The sequence below is a fragment of the Oncorhynchus nerka genome, linkage group LG3, assembly GCF_034236695.1.
Source record: "Oncorhynchus nerka isolate Pitt River linkage group LG3, Oner_Uvic_2.0, whole genome shotgun sequence".
In the NCBI taxonomy this organism is placed as follows: domain Eukaryota; kingdom Metazoa; phylum Chordata; class Actinopteri; order Salmoniformes; family Salmonidae; genus Oncorhynchus; species Oncorhynchus nerka.
This window is the reverse complement of record NC_088398.1, coordinates 54090560-54106442: the sequence shown is the minus strand read 5'-3', so window position 1 is coordinate 54106442 and position 15883 is coordinate 54090560. Positions and strand designations below refer to the sequence as shown.

At 42.8% G+C, this 15883-nt stretch overlaps 1 protein-coding gene across 2 annotated transcripts in view; it reads right to left on the bottom strand.

Annotated features, from left to right (window-relative positions):
* The window catches only part of LOC115110851 (uncharacterized), a 79500-nt gene that overhangs the window by 33319 nt on the left and 30298 nt on the right, over positions 1–15883 (bottom strand). The gene's annotated exons all lie outside the window — the stretch shown is intronic.

Genomic DNA, 15883 nt, shown 5'->3' with positions numbered 1-15883 from the left:
TCATATAGGTGATGTGTGCTGGGTCTGTCTCAAATCATCTCCCTGCCTTGGAGGACAACCAAGAAGGAGAAAACCACTTTGGCAGAAATAAAGGCCCAGGGACCGTCTCTCTCTCTGTGTGTGTGTGTGTGTGTGTGTGTGTGTGTGTGTGTGTGTGTGTGTGTGTGTGTGTGTGTGTGTGTGTGCGTGCGTGTGTGTCTGAGTCAGAAAATGCCTGTCTTTGTATGTGCTGTTGTACTAGCGTGTGTGTGTGTGGGTGTGTGTGTGTGTTTGTGTGCTCGCACATGTGCATGTGTATACTCTGCGGGTGGTAAGTGTCTGTCCGTCTAAACATCATGGACCACTATGATGGCCCAGCAGGTGTTTTTAGGCTAATCCTCCATACTGTGTGAGTACTGTGTGAGTGACAGGGAGCACCAGCAAACCCAGCTGGAGAGCAGGGAATGGCCGTCCCTCACTCTGGGACACCATGGGATGGTGCTACTGGTGAAGTGTGGACTGATGTGAAGTGTGGTGATGTGTTCAGTGTTCCCTTCACTGACTTCTCAGTACCAAACTTGGGTGGGATCCGTGGTGGTGTGTGTGCAAGCCAAGCCCTGTACAGTATACAACAGCCTGTGTCATTAGGTGGCATTGAGCCTGAAAACACAGACAAAACCTGGCCAGTTGGAGATTTGAAGACGAAGTGACTATTCACTAGACCGTATCCACACACAGGAAAATGTCTTGGTTCTTCCACCACCATGCTATTCTCAACGACTGTGTCATGTGTCACTGCTGCCATAATAACATTGACCTCTGACAACAAAGTTATGGTCAAGACAAGAGTTAGAACGTAGGACAGCTATGTGGATGGTTAAAAGGTAGAGAGGTAGCTGGACTATGAGACAGGTTTAAACTGTTAGAGATGCATTTGTTAATTCAGCAAAATCTCTTATCCAGATTGTCCTACGGTCAGTGAATGCAATATATTGGGCATTGGATAACAGTACAAATACAGGTATCATCTAGGCCAGGGGAGTATCAGCGGGTTTCTGGGTTCTCCTTTCACCTAAGACCTAGACAAGCAGGTGAGGGGAGTTCTTTACTAATTAGTGACCTTAATTCATCAATTAAGTACAAGGGTGAAGCGAAAATCCGCAGACACTTGGCCCTCCGTGGAACGAGTTTGACACGTGATCTAGGCCTATCCACTGGTGTGTCAGCTATACCATATAGGGTCTTTTCATGTTGTGCTTTACAATAAGCCGAGACAGACGTACGGTGAAGTTGCCATTATACAGGTGCAGTAACATTACAAGGTCACTGGAGCATCAGTAACAGCAGTGTCCTTCAGTAAATTAGGCTAGTAATATACCCAGGCCAGGACCGAAGATTAAAAAAAGGCCAGAACAAGGATCACTGGTGATGCAATGTTGAGGCCCTTTGCTCCACTAGGAATTAACTCACTCAGACCAGGTTCCCTGTGATGACTGATCTGATCTGCTGGCATGTGGCAGACTGGCAGTCAGTCAGACAAGCTCTGATTTAGAGAGCATGTCTGGTCAAGTGGGAACACTCCTGGCAGTAAGCACATTATTAGATGCTCGATATAGTCCTGGGTTCAATCCCTACTTCCACATGTTCTGTTTCCTCCTGATCTGTCTCCTGCCTCTATTTCCATACTGCCTGAATAAGGCTCTAATATTACAAAAGCAGGATGGAATACCACTCTTCTTAAAAACACATGAATTTACATTTTAGCAGACACTCTAATCCAGAGCAAATTACAGGAGCAATTAGGGTTAAGTGCATTGCTCAAGGGCACATTGACAGACTTTTCACCTAGTCGTCTCTGGGATCCGAACCAGCAACCTTTTGGTTACGACACTGTTAACCGCTAGGCTACCTGCCTTAGTTTAGAGAGCAAAACAGAGTGGCCATGTTGGCATTAGATTCTACAACCTGTCTGTCTTGCGGGCTGGGGGAAGGACTCCAGCGGTGACTATTAATCCCAGAGATTACATCTGATCTGGTCATGTAGCAATCCGATAGGCTGGAAGCCTTGGATACCAAAGGCTTATTGATCGACTAGAGATGCTTATCGCCAATATCTTATGTAACACAACTATTCATTCACATGACCCTTCAAATGAAATACTGGTCTCACCGAGGGAATCAATCTCCAGATAATTTCACTAAAACAAACCACATGCACTTAATAGTTACTGATGGAATCTAATAATTTAAACACATTATAAACTGGGTGGTTCGAGCTCTGAATGCTGATTGGCTGACAGCCGTGGTATATTACGGGTACGACAAAACATTTATATTTACTGCTCTATGTCACACCCTGATCTGTTTCACCTGTCTTTGTGATTGTCTCCACCCCCCTCCAGGTGTCACCCATCTTCCCCATTATCCCCTGTGTATTTATACATGTGTTCTCTGATTGTCTGTTGTTCAGTTTGTCAAGCCAACCAGCGTTTTTGTCTCAGCTCCTGCTTTCCCCAGTCTCTCTTTTCTCGTCCTCCTGGTTTTTGACCCTTGCCTGTCCTGACCCTGTACCCACCCGCCTGATCACTCTGCCTGCCCCTGAGCCTGCCTGCCATCCTGTACCTTTGCCCCACCTCTGGATTACCGACCTCTGCCTAACCTGACCCTGCCTGCAGTCCTGTACCTTTGCCCCTGTTGCTGTAATAAACATTGTTACTTCGACAAGGTCTGCATCTGGGTCTTACCTTGATACTCTAATTACGTCGGTAACCAGTTTATAATAAAAATAAGGCACCTCAGGGCTTTGTGGTATATGGCCAATATACCACACCTCCTCGGCTCTTATTGCTTAATTTTAGGCCTCGCATAGCTGAACTTACACCAATGAAATGGTGAGCTTGATGTAGGCCTATATATTAAATAACACTAATTGCCCTTGGAAAGGACTGAAATTACACAGGTTTATGGCTGCTTCCTGGCCTCTCTGTTTGTAATACAAGCACACAGGACACAACACCTTCACAGACAATAAGTACACTGAGTATAATGGCTAACTGTATGTAGCTCTGGATAAGAGTGTCTGCTAAATGACTAACATGTAAACAGGAGAGGCTGAATAAAAAGTCAAACACAGGAGGCTGATATAAGTACAGGCAGGGTGATAAGATGCTGGGATCCTGATGAAGTGGAGTACCTGTCCATCTCCTGTCAGCCCTAGAGCAGAGGAGAGGGGGGAGGAAAGGGTAGACAGAGAGAGGGAAGTTGAAAGTAGAGGAGGGGAGGAGAAGAGGTGGATGGGGAGGGAGAGGAGGGAAGGCAAGGGAAGGCACAGGAATGAGAGGAGAGAGATTGGAGGGGAGAGGAGAAGAGGGGGATGGGGAGGGAGAGGAGGGAAGGCAAGGGAAGGCACAGGAATGAGAGGAGAGAGAGTGGAGGGGAGAGGAGAAGAGAGGGATGGGGAGGGAGAGGAGGGAAGGCAAGGGAAGGCACAGGAATGAGAGGAGAGAGAGTGGAGGGGAGAGGAGAAGAGGGGGATGGGGAGGGAGAGGAGGGAAGGCAAGGGAATGAGAGGAGAGAGAGTGGAGGGGAGAGGAGAAGAGGGAGGGGAAAAGTGGGAGGGAGGAGAGGTTAGAGAGAGAAGTGGTGGGAAGGGGTGAGCGGATCCTGACAAGCCATCCTTACTGTAGGTGCAGACAGATGAACTCTTTAAAGTAGGAGGAGACAGAATACTCAACCAGACGAGAGAGAGAGAGCCTGAACGAGAGCAAGATGCCAGGAGACAAAAAAGAAGGCATAACCTCCATTTCCCCACCTCTCTCCCCTTTCATCAGTCAGAGAAATGTGGGTTAATAAGAATCATCCCGGGCTCAGCAGTCATCAACTCCTACTACAACTCTCTACAGAGTCTCTCCACAGAGCACCACCAGGGTATAGACGACTAGCATAGTAGCGTTCTGGCAACATCAAAGGTCTAACGTGGAAGTCTGGAGTTAATTAGGCAACATGTCCCTGGGATGTGTGTGAACTACAAGGCCATGGAGAGGAGAGGCTGTGTAGAGGGGGTGTAGTTTAGACTCAGAACACAGAGAATACACTCTACGTTCTTAGAAAAAAAGGTTCCAAAAGGGTTCTTTGGCTGTCCCCATAGGAGAACCCTTTCTGGTTCCAGGTAGAACCCTTTTTGGTACCAGGTAGAACCCTTTTAGGTTCCATGTAGAACCCTCTGTAGAAAGGGTTCTACATGGAACCAAAAAGGGTTTTTACCTGAAACCAAATAGGGTTCTTCAAAGGATTCTCCTATGGGGATAGCCAAGAACCCTTTTAGGTTCTAGATAGCACCTTTTCTTCTAAGAGTCTACTGTGTTACCCTTTTCTCATTATTTGTTTATTTGTTTATTTAACCTTTATTTAACCTTTATTTAACTAGGCAAGTCAGTTAAGAACAAATTTTTATTTACAATGACAGCCTACCAAAAGGCAAAAGACCTCCTGTGGGGACAGGGGCCTGGTATTAAAAAAATAAAATACAATATAAATATCGGACAAAACACATCACAACAAGAGGGACACAACACTACATAAAGAGAGAGCTAAGACAACTGTTGAGCTGAGTCAAGCCAAGTCAAGTGCTGTGCTTGTCTGGTTACGAATCCACCCCAGTTGCTTGAACCATGCTGGAAAGGACAATGTGAAAGAAAAATATCTGAGCGAGAACAGTACTGTACGGGTCAGTGTGAAAAGGTTATCTGTTTAGTAGTGCACAGGCCTGTTCGGGAGAATGTAACGTTACAGAACGATCACATACAACTGTATTGTGTAGAACAGACATGATTGTATGATTGATAGAATACATGTCATCTCTATTCTTTAATTCTATCTGCATTGTGCCGAATGTTTCACATCACTGATTACAGCTCAGGTGAAGGCTGGGCATGTCTCTGTTCTGTTCCTGGACGGTGAGTGGGCGGAGGTCATTCATTACCTTCCACTGAATATTTCACCAGTCTGAGTTGTTAACTGGCTCTATGAATAATACAGACAGGGAATGAGGTGATATGTAGGTTACCTTCCAAATTGCACCCTTTTTCTTATATAGTACACTATTTTGGACAAGGGTCCATAGGGCTCTGGTCAAAAGTAGTGCACTATATAGGGAATAGGCTGCAACTGCCATTTGGGCACTCATAGATAGCACAGACACGGCCACCTTTCTTCTTTTGTATGATTATTTTCCATGAGCACAGAGGAGCCAAATGCAGCTCCGCTTCACTCTATTTATTCAGAGACAATGAATAGAGTCTTCAACAGAGAGAGAGAGACTGTTCAAAGGAACACATCCAACCAATCCATGCAAATCATGTCCAGGGAAGGCTATCATAAAAGACCATAAAGATAAGAAGCTGGGATGATGGTTTAAATGAAGGGATGATGAGCAAAGTCAAATATGTCCCAAACTATTTGAACAATAACTATGTGCTTGTTCTGTGGACCTCTTCATATATTTGCTTGTTGTAACGCACATAGGATGTTTCAATTTGATTGAGTGGAAAATGGCAGGCCTAATGTATAGGTATGTTCTTCAGCGACTGATGGACACATCTTTCTCAGTAACAGTGTTAGGAACCACACACACCTTTCACCTGCTGTTTGTTCGCCGTTCATTCGGCGCGGTGTGTTTAGGTGCCACCCGCCGGGTTAGGTGTCTGACCGCGGACGTTTTCGGCAATTCCTACATGTAGAATTGGATTGCAAATTGCGTTTGGCACTCTGTTCAGAGTTGCTTACTACTCTCGGCCAGCAAACGCTACCGGTGTGTCGGTGCCTTTAGGGTACAAGATGATATAGCTTTGCATTGGTGCAATTTACCCCTGGCTGGTTTAGCAATAGTAGTATACTGTACCTGTCAATAGGGTGCTGGTGGCGACGGTGCCACTGTGAAAGTCAAAGAGACAGATGGACAATGTAGATACCAACCAGAATCAATATGTTTTCCATGTCAACATAGTTCATCGTTATGGTTCATTGAAGGTTCAGAAGCCATATGCTGCGATGGGTCATTCTACAGAAGTGTTGCAAATTGGGGTCTGGGAAAAAAAAATCTGCTGGGTAGACATACAGTTGAATTTGGAAGTTTACATACACTTAGGTTGGAGTCATTAAAACTAGTTTTTCAACCACTCAACACATTTCTTGTTAACAAACTATAGTTTTGGCAAGTCGGTTAGGACATCTACTTTGTGCACAACACAAGTAATTTTTCCAACAATTGTTTAGTATATACTCGTTTTAGTATAGACTGTAGATGGGTATAACTCGTTTTAGTATAGACTGTAGATGGGTATAACTCGTTTTAGTATAGACTGTAGATGGGTATAACTCGTTTTAGTATAGACTGTAGATGGGTATAACTCGTTTTAGTATAGACTGTAGATGGGTATAACTCGTTTTAGTATAGACTGTAGATGGGTATAAACTCGTTTTAGTATAGACTTTAGTATAGACTGTAGATGGGTATAACTCGTTTAGTATAGACTGTAGATGGGTATAACGTTTTAGTATAGACTGTAGATGGGTATAACTCGTTTTAGTATAGACTGTAGATGGGTATAACTCGTTTTAGTATAGACTGTAGATGGGTATAACTCGTTTTAGTATAGACTGTAGATGGGTATAACTTGTTTTAGTATAGACTGTAGATGGGTATAACTGTAGATGGGTATAACTCGTTTTAGTATAGACTGTAGATGGGTATAACTCGTTTTAGTATAGACTGTAGATGGGTATAACTCGTTTTATAGACTGTATAGACTGTAGATGGGTATAACTCGTTTTAGTATAGACTGTAGATGGGTATAACTCGTTTTAGTATAGACTGTAGATGGGTATAACTCGTTTTAGTATAGACTGTAGATGGGTATAACTCGTTTTAGTATAGACTGTAGATGGGTATAACTCGTTTTAGTATAGACTGTAGATGGGTATAACTCGTTTTAGGATAGACTGTAGATGGGTATGACTCATTTTAGTATAGACTGTAGATGGGTATAACTCGTTTTAGTATAGACTGTAGATGGGTATAACTCGTTTTAGTATAGACTGTAGATGGGTATGACTCATTTTAGTATATACTGTAGATGGGTATGACTCGTTTTTAGTATAGATATTGCCATCAAGTAGAGTAAACTTGAGTACAGTATAGTATAGTAGAGTACAGTAGTATACAGTACAAAGCGCCGTACAATACAGTACAGTATAGCACATTATAGATGTCAACTAGATGTCAATGCTTGGGATCTTGGAGGGTTGGAGCCCCCTTGCTGGCTATGCATCTCAATACTAGAAAATAGTAAATAAATATCCTACGTTTGGAGACTTAACAGTTTAAAAAATATATACATATATATATATATATTTGTGGTACTGCAATTTGCACCACTTCTGTAGAATCACCACATAAAGTAATCACCCAATGATCACAAATGCACTAGAGGTGAGGGTATAATGTAAATAGCAGCCAACCCAATAACAGTGTCTGTGTCCCAAATGGCACCCTATTATGTATAGTGCACTACTTTAGACCAGAGCACTATGGGCCCTGGTCAAAAATGTTGCACTATATAGGGAATTGGATGCCATTTGGAACACATCCAGTGTAATAGAGCCAATCAGAGGAGTGGGTATCTGTCACTCCATTCCGGCTGTGGTATTGACTCATGGAGGGTTATAGATCCATCATGGATCTGTCACTACCACCAGTTTCTTTGGACACAGCCCAAAATAAAGCAGTCTCCCAGGGTTGGAAATAGGGGGAACACAGGGAATGTGAGTTCCTAGTTTTTATGGTGAATTGAAGGGCTTTACATTGGTGAGTTCCTAGTTTTTATGGTGAATTGAAGGGCTTTACATTGGTGAGTTCCTAGTTTTTATGGTGAATTGAAGGGCTTTACATTGGTGAGTTCCTAGTTTTTATGGTGAATTGAAGGGCTTTACATTGGTGAGTTCCTAGTTTTTATGGTGAATTGAAGGGCTTTACATTGGTGAGTTCCTAGTTTTTATGGTGAATTGAAGGGCTTTACATTGGTGAGTTCCTAGTTTTTATGGTGAATTGAAGGGCTTTACATTGGTGAGTTCCTAGTTTTTATGGTGAATTGAAGGGCTTTACATTGGTGAGTTCCTAGTTTTTATGGTGAATTGAAGGGCTTTACATTGGTGAGTTCCTAGTTTTTATGGTGAATTGAAGGGCTTTACATTGGTGAGTTCCCAGAGTTACTTTTTTCCGTTTGCAGACTGCTCCCCCCTCTTACGCAATCAAACAGTCCAGACCTTAATGACATGGTACTGTACAGTAGACTAATAATTGCTAACCACATGTGACAGTGCATAAGCTGATGAATACAGTACAGTCGGCCTGGAGAGAGGCAGGCAGACAGCCCTTAGTGAGATGAAGATGCTACTGTATTGTTAGTAATATAATAATTCCTATCCACATGTGACAGTGCATGATTTGATCTGATCAATAAAGTACAGTAGGCCTGGAGGGAGCATGGCTGCTGTACAGTATATCATGTAACATAACCCGATAGTGAGCTGGTTTCCCCATCGGGACTCTGAATGAAAACGAAGCAGCATTCTAATTCTCTTTTAGACTTATGAACCAATGCAGACAGCAGTCCTCTCTCTCTTCCATCCCTGAAGGCTGTTCTTCTTCTCCTTCGAACATAATATGAAACCCTGGGCTCTGTCCGCTGCACACCTGGGTTCAAATTGTGCAGCATTTCAAAAGCTTCACCTTTGTTTTATTGTGCTTGCCTGGCAAAATGGACACAATAGAATTGTCACGAAATTATAAACCTCGCCTGTTAGGCATTCCAGACGGGCTAAACCAATCGCTCAAAGTATTTGAACGATTTCGTATGGTGTTCAATTTTTGGACCCAGGTCTGTTCAGCTGCATGGACAACATGAGGCAAAGATGGTGGTCGTGCTCCCGTCCCCACTTTTGGCATTTCTGTGACAAAGAGCTGCACTATTTTTAAAATGAAGCAAGCTATGCTAGCTCAGTGTTTGTGGCGCTCTGTCAATTAGGCATTTCATTCATTGTTTATACACAAGAGTATCACAAGAGGTTTCTCTCAATTCAGTGGCTCGTTGTATAAACACAGGACCTGATTGTTGATAACTACCTCAAATCAAATATCTTTCCTGTCTCATTTAAATAATCAGCCCTACAGAAAGGTTTAATGCAATGGATACAAAACAACGTGGGTTCCGACAGCAGACCCCTGTAAAAAAATATAATTTAGAGGTCTGATTACAACTACTTTATATCTAATTGTAGGCTACACACAGTGGCTCCCAAGTCCAGTCCTCCAGTACCCCCAACAGGAACCGGTGTTTGGAATTCATTTGAGCCAGTTTGCTACAGGAGGAAAATAATCCTGCAACTACAGGAAATGTGAATTATTATGTGAATTATAATGTATGGACATTTTTGTAGGGTTTGATACATTTTTCATAAGAGAAATTCAAGTCTGAAATTTCAAAGTGGAAATCACAAACTACAGAGGCCTTTTTAAACCTAAAATACACTGGATTGCAGGATAGTTCTCCTGCAACAGGGTGATCAAATACGATCCTACATCTGTATGTTTCTTGTTGTTGATAAACTACTTGAAATCAAATATGTATGTTTGCTGTCTCATTTAAATACACCTTATGCCTTATAGAAATGTACAATGCAATGGAAACAAAACATTGTTGTTTTCCAGGCTGATGGAAACAAAACAACATGATCTGATCCAGTAGAGTACAGTATTTGGGTTCAGGTAGAGGTCTCTGTAAGCCCAGGCAGTGTAGTCTAGTAGTGAGGCTTCCTAGCTCGGCTGTCACCTTTACACTGTTTCCTATTTTTGTTGTTGTTACTGCTGCAGGGGGTAATGACATCAACACCGCCACCACCGCGGCAACGGTAACAATAACAAAAACAATCTAGGGACCTCTGTGAGATGAGTGTGACCTCATTCCTACACGATACATCTCCTGAGAGAGAGAGAGAGAGAAAGAGAGAGTAGGAGAGAGAGGCTGGGGTAGAGTGATAGAGAGAGAGGTGGAGAGGCAGAGGGGAAGTGGGAAACATAAAAGCTTTGGGGAAAGAATATGTTTTGAGGAAACAGAAAAGGAGGAGGAGGAGCAGGAGAGCGACATGGGAAATGAGATAAGAGGGAAAGCGAGAGAGGTAGAGAGAGAGATACTAACAAATAATGATGGCGCATGACTTAAAGACGGTAGGTAGCATGGGAGAGGAAGCATGAAAGAGAGAAAAAGAGAGAGCGATAGAGGGAGAGAGAGAGGGCAGAGAGAGATCGAGAAAGAGAGACAGGGTGAACAGAGAGTGAGATGGAGAGAGCAAGACAGAGAGACACAGCAAGAGTGTGAGAGAGAGAGATTGAGAGAGACAGGAGAGAGAATGAGGGAGCAAGAGATAAAGAGAGAGAATGAGAGAGTTAATCCCAGGAGTGTTGTCGATAAACAAAGAGAGGGTAATAAAGGGAGAATTTACTCAGGAACAGATGGCAGAATGACTCATTCATATCACTGACAGGGGAATGGAGAGAGAGGGTGGAGAACGGAGAGAAAAATCGGGGCAGTGAGGGAGAAGGAGAGGAGGGAGAAGGGGGACCTAAAGTAGCTCCTGTCTAGAGTGATTGATATCAGTCATGTCTTCCATCACATCACCACCCTGTATCTGACTGCTCTGTCCTTGACTTAATAAACCTCCTGTTTCAAAGGCTCTCTTCTCAGAGAAATCATTCTGTTAAAGTGGGACGGAACACCAAAGAATATAATGAGAACTTTTACAATAGAAAATTATTAGACATCCCATCGTAATAAAAAATGCATACTAAATAAGACTTCAAACCAATACATGCATTCAAAACATTCAATCAGGCAACCACATGCTCTCGTGGTTTTGTCTTTTTAAAGGACAGATCAATGTGGCCCTTTCACCCTGCTGCCTGAGAATGTCATGTCGGTAGTAGCTTTTCCCCATGAGGAGCTGATCAAAGTATTGGCATACACCTAAAGAGGATCGCTCCCCCAGAGCCCTTCATTCATTGCTCTGGGGTCTGGTGTCAGAACAGGGATCACACAGCTAACTGTGACAACCAACACAGAGAGAGGAGAGGAAAGGGGGAGAGGAGAGATCAAAGCGGGGGAGTGGTGGGCTCCCTGGGTCTCCTAGTCTCCCTAAGCCAAGGACAGGCTAGTAATGGGCTTACATGCGGGAGGAGGGGAGAGAAGGAGGGGATGAGGAGAGGTCAGGGGAGGTGATTTGGAATAAAAGGGGAGGAGAGTCATTGATCAGCTGTCATCTGTTTGCCGAGGAGGTTTTTAGACATTTTTACAAATATAAAAAAAGGTACATAAGTATTCAGACACTTTGCTATGAGACTCGAAATTGAGCTCAGGTGCATCCTGTTTCCGTTAATCATCTTTGAGATGTTTCTACAACTTGATTGGAGTCCACCTGTAGTAAAATCAATTGATTGGACATGATTGGGAAAGGCACACAACTGTCTATATACAGTGTTTTGGTTTCGGTCCCACAGTTGACAGTGCAAAACCAAGCCATGAGGTGGAAGGAATTGTCCATAGAGACAGGATTGTGTTGAGGCACAGATCTGGGGAAGGGTACTAAAACATTTCTGCAGCATCGAAGGTCCCCAAGAACACACTGGCCTACATCATTCTTAAATGGAAGAAATTTTGAAACACCAAGACTCTTCCTGGAGCTGGCCGCCCGGGCCAAACTGAGCAATCAGGGGGATAAGGGCCTTGGTCAGGGAGGTGACCAAGAACCCGATGGTCACTCTGACAGAGCTCCAGAGTTCCTCTGTGGAGATGGTAGAATTTTCCAGAAGGACAACGATCTCTGCAGCACTCCACCAATCAGGCCTTTATGGTAGTGGCCAGACTGACCCACTCCTACATGACACCATTTTGTTGTGAGAAAACCATCAGTAGAGTTAAAAATGCAATGGAAACCCATTACATTTTATTCAGTACATGGGAATTCAACCGCAAAAGTTATTTTTATGTGCACTATGTCATCACGCACAGCCTTTTATCCGCAACGAGTCCATTTGATGGAAGGAAACACATGAGTGGGGAACAATATGCATATTGTTTTTATGCTGATTTTTGAATAGTCACATGAAAATCTGTTGCCAATTGGATGGAAACCGAGCTAGCATTTTGCCAGAATGTTATTTAGCTTAACAAGTGGATTATTTTGCTCTTCACTCAGTCATTTAGTATCCTAGGCCTCCTCCCAACCAAAACCTGTGACTTTACTTAATCAATCAATGTGATTTTAACTGAATCTCTGTCTGTATAGGCTATTTGGTTAATGGGGTTCTGGCTGGGCAAATAAGTGGAAGGGTGGTATAGCTCATCTATGAATTTGCTGTAGCTAAAAACTGTAGCCTAAATCAAGTGAAGGCCTATTATTATTGCGCGTATAGGCAACTGCAAAAGCCCGCGGAGGTTGTGAAACATGAACACGAGACTCACATGCTTTTGAAAAAATGGATTGCTATTATTTTCTATCATTATCATGGGGAAGAAAGGCCTGCTCGTAATGCAAGACCTACCCCCAGCTCCCTAACAAAGCGGAGTGAAGGTAGGAAAAATATGAAATGTGGATTTTAAAAAAGCATGGGCTTTTTTTATATGACAGTGGTTCTACCTGTTGCCATGACGCAAGTTGTGTGAGAAAAATGTTATTTGTATTATATTCTGTATATTTCATTATATTCTTAGCCTACTATTAAATAGCCTGTATGTGTGTTGACTGTGATCTTATGTGTCTTGTATGTTTAATGAACAAAGTAAGTATTGATTTCATGTGCATGGCGCAGCCATTTAGCATATAGGCTGCACAGACCAGTAACACAATCACATTCAAAATATGCAATTATATTCTTTGGAAAATATATTTTATTTGTCTTATAATGTTTCTTAGGACCTGCCTAAAATAAATGAATAATGGATTTCTTTGTGATGGTGTATTTAGATTTTTTGGAAATATAGCCTTTATTTAACTAGGCAAGTCAGTTAGGAACAAATTCTTATTTACAACGACGGCTGCCAATCGCCCTATGGGACTCCCAATCACGGCCGGATGTGATACAGCCTGGATTCAAACCAGGGACTGTAGTGACGCCTCTTACACTGAGATGCAGTGCCACTTGGGAGCCCAATGGATTATTCAATGGATGTATCTACTCCCAATCCTAAACGTGGCAGCATGTGCACGGGAGATAAAAGACTTACACTAGCAAGAATGTGGTCAATTGGATTGTATGAATTGGGCTCTAAAAAACATTGGTAGATTTTTTAAAATTTTTTACAGGCAACATACTGTAAAGTCTGTCTGTAAAGGGTATAACTCTCTCTCTCTCCTCTCTCTCTTTCAGTCCCTTTCTTTCTCTCTCACTCATGTTGGTGTGATGAACACATAGCTGTCTATCACTCCTCACAGCTCTACAATCACTATCATTCAGACAGACCCAGCACAGCAGAGCACAGTAAGGATATGGAGCTGCTGTCATATCTGGGTTGCAGGGAGACAGACAGTCACACTATGTGCCAGTTCAGAGCCATATAAAGTCCTACACAACATGCTGTACTGTTTAGGAATGACATTTGGCAGCCTGAACTGTCTACTACTATTTTAATTCAACTGAGCCAAAAATAGCAGTACAGTATTTTTACCTGGGAGCTGTGACAACTTCTCATCCTGGAAGCATGTTCAGCATTAGTGTGTCTGATTTCTTCAATTGTAGATAACACCAGAGGGGTTTTCCATTATAATTGAATAAAAACATAATATGCCAACTGAAAAATCAACCTTTTTAGCAGGTAGCACGAGTGCCATTTTTGCTTTTACAGTGAGTGTAGTGAGTGGGGGAGCCATATTCTGTGAATGACCCTAGGATATCCTCTCGTTAGTAGTCTTGACTGGTGGCAATCAAAATGATTACCCCCCATCTGAACCTGGTTGGTCACGAACCCTTTACACAACCTACATTTTCTTCGCTCTGACGGAAACTGTACAAACCTGGAAATATTTTCTAATTTCCTGGGAGGTGACTCTCCCCTCTATTTTTTACCCCCACTCCCCATCTCATCTTCTCCATCTATCTCTACCTCTCTCCTACTTTCTCTCTATCTCTACCTCTCTCCTACTTCCTCTCTATCTCTACCTCTCTCCTACTTTCTCTCTACCTCTCTCTCTACTTTCTCTCTCTATCTCTACCTCTCTCCTATCTCTTCTCTCTACTTTCTCTCTATCTCTCTCTCCTACTTTCTCTCTCTCTACCTCTCCTACTCTCCTACTTCCTCTCTCTACTTTCTCTCTATCTCTACTTTCTCTCTATCTCTACCTCTCTCCTACTTTCTCTCTATCTCTACCTCTCTCCTACTTTCTCTCTATCTCTACCTCTCTCCTACTTTCTCTCTATCTCTACCTCTCTCCTACTTTCTCTCTATCTCTACCTCTCTCCTACTTTCTCTCTATCTCTACCTCTCTCCTCTTCTCTCTCTATCTCTACCTCTCTCCCTACTTTCTCTCTATCTCTACCTCTCCTACTTTCTCTCTATCTCTACCTCTCTCCTACTTTCTCTCTATCTCTACCTCTCTCCCTACTTTCTCTCTATCTCTACCTCTCTCTATCTACTTTCTCTCTATCTCTACCTCTCTCCTACTTTCTCTCTATCTCTACCTCTCTCCTACTTTCTCTCTCTCTACCTCTCTCCTACTTTCTCTCTATCTCTACCTCTCTCCTACTTTCTCTCTATCTCTACCTCTCCTCTTTCTCTCTATCTCTACCTCTCCTCTTTCTCTCTATCTCTACCTCTCTCCTACTTTCTCTCTACCTCTTTCTATCTCTCTCTCCTACTCTTCTCTCTATTTCTCTCTACTCTCTCTCTCTCCTACTTTCTCTCTATCTCTACCTCTCTCCTACTTTCTCTCTATCTCTACCTCTCTCCTACTTTCTCTCTATCTCTACCTCTCTCCTACTTTCTATCTCTACCTCTCTTCTACTTTCTCTCTATCTCTACCTCTCTCCTACTTTCTCTCTATCTCTACCTCTCTCCTACTTTCTCTCTATCTCTACCTCTCCTACTTTCTCTCTATCTTTCTCTCTCTCTCTCTTCTACTTTCTCTCTATCTCTACCTCTCTCCCTACTTTCTCTCTATCTCTACCTCTCTCTACTTTCTCTCTATCTCTACCTCTCTCTACTTTCTCTCTATCTCTACCTCTCCCTACTTTCTCTCTATCTCTACCTCTCCCTACTTTCTCTCTATCTCTACCTCTCTCCTACTTTCTCTCTATCTCTACCTCTCTCCTACTTTCTCTCTATCTCTACCTCTCTCCTACTTTCTCTCTATCTCTACCTCTCTCCTACTTTCTCTCTATCTCTACCTCTCCTACTTTCTCTCTATCTCTACCTCTCTCCTACTTTCTCTCTATCTCTACCTCTCTCCTACTTTCTCTCTATCTCTACCTCTCTCCTACTTTCTCTCTATCTCTACCTCTCTCCTACTTTCTCTCTATCTCTACCTCTCTCCCTACTTTCTCTCTATCTCTACCTCTCCCTACTTTCTCTCTATCTCTACCTCTCTCCTACTTTCTCTCTATCTCTACTCTCTCTACTTTCTCTCTATCTCTACCTCTCTACTTTCTCTCTATCTCTACCTCTCTCCTACTTTCTCTCTATCTCTACCTCTCTCCTACTTTCTCTCTATCTCTACCTCTCTCCTACTTTCTCTCTCTATCTCTACCTCTCTACTTTCTCTCTCTATCTCTACTCTCTCCTACTTTCTCTCTATCTCTACC